Below are 6058 nucleotides of genomic sequence, written 5' to 3'. Positions count from 1 at the left end.
CCCCCCCCCCCCCCCCCCCCCGAGTGCTGCTTTACCGCGTTATATCCGAATTTCTGTTATATCGGGTCACATTATATCGGGGTAGAGGTGTATGTTGTTGGTTGTAGGTAGATGCTGTATGATAGAGAGGAAGACAGAGCAGCTTTAGGGATAACTCTGTGTTAACGCTAATAAAAGTTCCTTGTTCAGTGTTAGGAGAAGGTTGATTCTTTATCGCTCAGAGACAAGGTGGGGGAGGGAATATCTTTTCTTGGACCAACTTGAGAGAGAGACAACCTTTGGAGCTTAAACGGAGCTCTTCTTCTTCAGCGCTGTGTAAGCGCGAAAGCTGGTCTCTCTCACCAACAGAAGTTGGTCCAATAAAAGATATGACCTCACCCCCCTCGTCTCTAATATCCTGGGACCAACACTGCCACAGCACGACTGCCATCCTAACTTGGCAGTAGTGCTTTGAACTGCCATCTCGTTTGCAATTCACTGAGACACAAAGGGCCTGATTCTCCCCCGCTTTGCACCTTGGGTTGTCCTACAGCACCAATCAGGGCACAAAACTCTGCCCACGCAGCCGTTCCCATTCATTTGCCCTGGCAGCGTTTTGCACCCAGGGGGCACTTGCTTTGCACAGCTGGGTCCGTTCCCTGGGGTGCAAGGCAATGGAGAATCTGGCCCCGGGGCACAAGACCTCACGAGCGAACATGGAGAAGCTGCAGCGGAGGTGTAAAAAGGCGGAATAGCTAAACACAGGCTGCTTTTGTAGGGAAACCATTACCTCTCTGGTGGCTTTTTAGGGGGCCAAGAATGTTGGCGAAGGGCATCACGGCCTGGTCACCTTGTTAATGTTCGGAGTCTGGCATTGCTCTAGAACTATGACTTCCCTGATTTTACCCAAGGCTGAGTGTGCAATAGGCTACCGGGGCATCTAGGGTTGCCATGCTCTGGGCCTGGTACTGCAGCCTCAGAGGTGCTGGAGTAACCCAGTGAGGGGCACTGCTAATGGGTCTATTCAGGATGACGATCCACCGGCCCATCCCTTGCTCTGCCCCTGCCCTCAGACTCTGTAGCAGGGTAGAAGGAAGCCGTGCAGAGCTGGGCCCCGTGCCAGGCTGGGTTTGTGGATTTCCTGCGCTGCTCCCGCGGGCTGCCCCCATTCTCTGTGCTCTTCTCCTACATAATGTAACGGCTCCAGCAGCACCTGGGAGCTGTGGTTATATCCACATGCATGTAGACGGGGGGCTAAAAATAGCCGGGAATGAAATCGCACTGACCTGAGGTGAGGGCTGGGACTGGCTATATTTAGCCCTGAGTTTAGTGCAGCAACCACGGCTAGATGGGGCCGGCTGTCCTGGGCTATGACCCATAAGTGCTTCACGCCGTGGCACTGGGAACGTGGGCAATGCGGGGTGTTGCAGACCTGGCAGAACAGGTCTTTGTAAATGGAGCTGCCGGGTTGTTGAGGGCTGTACTGCAAGTGCTCTCTTACCAAAGCTGCTGCCCCCAGAGTATAATAGACCCCGCTCCTCCCCCCACACACTTTATTCGGATAGCTGTAAGCCCTGAACCTGAGATCCCTGCCTTTCCAGCCTCAGCAGGTCTTGTCAGACAGCGTAAAGACCTGGCATTCCCAAGGCCGCCTTGCTTCTGTGTGTTTATTTTTGGTTTCTTGGTTTTTCTTTCTCCCTCCATCTCAACTCCACACGGCCCTAGGTGTCCATTTCTGGGGGGAGCATTTGAACTAGAAACCAGTGCTCTGTGCGGGCTGAAAGTTGGGCGTCCCGGTTTGGAGACGGTGGTCAAAAGTAAATTCTGCTGCCCCTTAAGCCATCCCCACTCCTGGGATGTGTTGGATTCAGATAGAATAGATGTCCCAAAGGTGCTGATAGAGGCCAGTGACTGTCCAACATTAAACAGACTTAAATAAGGTTCCGGGCTTGGTTTGCAGAGACTTCCGCCTGCTTAGTGCCATGGCAAGCGTGCCATTCAAAATCTTTGTAACTTTTTGGTAAAGACACCGAAAAGAAGGAAAAACCGCTAAAGTGCTGGAAACGTCAAGTATTAAATAAGGCTTCCATTTAACAGCATCCCCTGTTCCCTTTCCCGTGAGCTGGAGAGGGTTTTTAGAAAGGAAAACCCCCTTGTCTGGCAGTCTCTTAGATGGCATTCAAGATGGCATTAACTGTCCCTTGGGAAAAGAGAAGAAGTTCGTTGAGATGGGCTGGAGCTGGCGTTGCTGCTGCTGCTAAGGTCCGATCCCGTTTTTTAGAAGACACAACAAGACAAACACACGCAAGACAAGAACAGCAAAGGTAGAAAATGCAGCGTCTGTCTGTGGGGTTGACTTTTTCTTGCAGACTCGCTGCTGGAGAAATGCCGGCACAATGCACGAGACCTGGGAAACTTGTACCAGCATTGGGCAGTTTAGGGCATTGCTTTAAGTTGCTTTTCTCTGGTCACAGGCTTACAGCTGTGTTGCAAAATATACAGCCTGGGCTGCTGGCGAAACCAGAGTCTTCTTCGATAGAATTAAAAAGGAGGGGGATGGGACAGGGAAGAAATAAGGTGGGGAAGGAAAAGGACACGTGATGGGGAGAGAGACAAAGTCTCAGATCCCAGGTGGTGGTTGGGTCCCTTTCTCTGGCCTGCTCGGGTCAGGACATCTCTCAGGATCAGGATGATGAAAGCCCAGAGTCCCAGGAGATGGGGCAGGTGGGAGCCAAGGTGGCCAATTTTTCTCCCAAAATCTCAATCTTTTTTTCTTTTTTTTTCTTTAAAGGATCCCTGAAGGGAGACCTGGGCAGAAAGCTCGTCCTCTTATTATTTCATTCACCCGTTCGGCTTGGTTTCCGACACTCCAAGCTGGTTCACTGACTTCGGGTCCCACGCTTGGCTTGTTTACTAGGCACAATCTGAACACAGTCCTTGAGTTCTATCACGAGGCCTTTTTGTTTGGACTAATTCCCTCCTTCTGTCTCCCTCTGGTGCCTTTTCCCATTGACGTTTGTTATTACAGGGGTTAGGGTGACATCGTACGAACGTCCATGTATTTTTGACCGTTGAGCTCACAGTGCGGGTAAATCTGGAGCCCCAGTTATTACAACAGATGGCACCGGTGTAACTGACAGCAGGATTTGGCTTGCTGGGTCTAACTGAACCCCCCCCATGGAGCCCGCCTAGCTGAATCCAAGTTTGTAATCAGAGTACAGCAGTTGCTGTATCAGACTGGAGTTTGGTGTCAGCAGCTGCCTCGTACTCTCAGAAAGCTGGGGCGGAACCAAGATACACACCAAGATGCAATCTGGTGCCAGCCTGTTCCTCTCCTCTCGCTCTGGGGCTGCTGCCTTTCCATGTGTGATGTCCTCTTCTGCCTTTCCATGTGTGATGTTCCACATGCAGAAAAGAGCCAGGACTCTGCTGTTGTGACCATCACGGGGATTCTTATATTGAGGCTCCTGAACACAGACAAGCCCCGTTGTTCTCTCCTCTGGTTCTCTGTGCTGCCTAGTTTCAGAGTAGCAACCGTGTTAGTCTGTATCCGCAAAAAGAACAGGAGTACTTGTGGCACCTTAGAGACTAACAAATTTATTTGAGCATAAGCTTTCGTGGGCTACAGCCCACTTCTTCGGATGCATGTAGTGGAAATACAGTAGGAAGATATATTTACACAGAGAACATGAAACAATGGGTGTTACCATACACACTATAAGGAGAGTGATCAGTTAAGGTGAGCTATTATCAGCAGGAGAGAAAAAGAACTGTTTGTAGTGGTAATGGAAACGGCCCATTTCCAGCAATTGACAAGGAGATGTAAGGAACTGGGGTGGGGAATAAGCATGGGGAAATAATTTTACTTTGTGTAATGGCCCATCCGCTCCCAGTCTTTATTCAAGCCTCGTTTGATGGTGTCCAATTTGCAATTTCCACTACGTGCATCCTATGAAGTGGGCTGTAGCCCACGAAAGCTTATGCTCACATAAATTTGTTAGTCTCTAAGGTGCCACAAGTCCTCCTGTTCTTTGTGCTGCCTAGGGTCACCAACCGGGGTCTCTCTCGATTCTGGCCAGGTCTCTGCCGTTATGGTCGGGGCCTGTTGGAGATGCTTTACAGTACAAATCCAAAGCAGATGCGTTTCCGCATCTTTGGCCAGGCTGAGAAAGCGCGCAGAAACTGGAGAAGACCGAACCTCCTTTCCATCTGCCTCTGACCGTGACCTCCCGCGTCAGGAAATAAAAAATAATAACGAAAAAAAGAGTTTTAGAAAAAATATGGGTCAAAGTTTTTGTTTTCTTTTGACTCATGGCAGCTGGATAATCCAGAGACATTTTAACCCTTCCCTCCCGCTTCTCTTGAGCGGGTAATTTTATAGGAATAGCTGCAAGATGCATGTATCATGTGAGTACGTATGGTCTACGGGGAAGAGCTGTCCTGTCAGCCATAATGAGTGATCAGTGGTTTTATACACCCTGGGCCAGGTTCACAGTTGGAGTAAATCCATGCCGTTCTGTGGACTTTAATGGAGTTGTGCCCATGGACACCAGCTGAGAATCTGACCTCTTACTTTATCCATCATCTTCCGTGTATAATAGAATCATAGAATATCAGGGTTGGAAGGGACCTCAGGAGGTATCTAGTCCAACCCCCTGCTCAAAGCAGGATCAATCCCCAGACAGATTTTTGCCCCAAATCCCTAAATGGCCCCCTCAAGGATTGAACTAACAACCCTGGGTTTAGCAGGCCAAGTGTAAACTAAAACTAAAAAAACTCATGGCAAGAAAAAAGAACTTAAGAACTATAGGTCAAGGGAAGAGAGAGGTTCTCAGCTGAGAACTGAAGTGAGAGGGAAGGTCAATGGGGCAATGAGATCATCGAGGTTCTCCAGATGGCAGGAGCTGCCGAGATGAAAGCTATATCACAAAAAGCAGTGAACGGGACACCAAAAGTAGTATCTGTCTGGCTATGGTACTTATCTGTCCCCTATTCCTGGAGCATCTGAGCGCTTCACCATCTTCAATGTATTTCTCCTCACACCCTCCCAGGAGGCAGAGGAGGGCTCTTATCCCTGTTGTACTGGTGGGGAAACTGAGGCACAGAAACGAAGTGACTTGCCCAAGGTCACACAGGAAATCTGTGGCAAAGTAAGGAATTGACTAGGACCTCCCACCCCTAAGGTTAGTGTCCTCACCATTGGGCGACCCTTCCTCTCCTGGGTTGAGGAGAATAGAGACAAGGGAGCAAATGTTGCTCTGTTATGCTAGCATAAACGCAGAGTCATGCCGCTGGCTTCCAGAGTCGGTCTGGGCGTATGCTGGTGTAGCTAGCAAAAGAATTTGGCACAAGGTCAATGAGATAAGCTGAGGTCAATCTATGGAGGGTTTCAAAGACCCGGGCATTTTAAGGGAGGATGGCCTTGTGGTTAAGGCGCTTTATCTGGATTAAGTCCCATCTCGGTTACAGTCTCCCTAGATGCGCTTGGGCCAGTTGCTTCGTCTCTCTGGGCCTCGGTGCCCAGGCTACAGAACAGGAATAATACTTTTTCTCGCACCCTTTCGTCTGGCTTCTTTCCTGAGGAGGTTGTGAAGGCTAGGACTATAACAGCGTTTAAAAGAGAACTGGATAAATTCATGGAGGTTAAGTGCATTAATGGCTATTAGCCAGGATGGGTAAGGAATGGTGTCCCTAGCCTCTGTTTGTCAGAGGGTGGATGGAGATGGATGGCAGGAGAGAGATCACTTGATCATTACCTGTTAGGTTCACTCCCTCTGGGACACCTGGCATTGGTCACTGTCGGTAGACAGGATACTGGGCTGGATGGACCTTTGGTCTGACCCAGTATGGCCGTTCTTATGTTCTCTGCGCAATTTGGGGTTGTCTCTTGCTACGTGTCTGTGCAGCGCCCAGCGCCATGGGGCTCCCAATCTCAGTCTGCACCCATGGGTGCTCCGGTGATAAAATAATGCATTCTTTTCTCGGTTGCACCAGTTCCGTTCTCCATGAAGCGGCAGGGGTGTCACTGGGGGGCACCGTTTGGCCAAGTGGGGGGGGGGCAGTTTAGAACCGGATTTTG

The sequence above is a fragment of the Trachemys scripta genome, chromosome 20 (genome assembly GCF_013100865.1).
Source record: "Trachemys scripta elegans isolate TJP31775 chromosome 20, CAS_Tse_1.0, whole genome shotgun sequence".
Taxonomy (NCBI): domain Eukaryota; kingdom Metazoa; phylum Chordata; order Testudines; family Emydidae; genus Trachemys; species Trachemys scripta.
The sequence above is the reverse complement of the archived record's forward strand: the minus strand, read 5'-3'. Positions refer to the sequence as shown.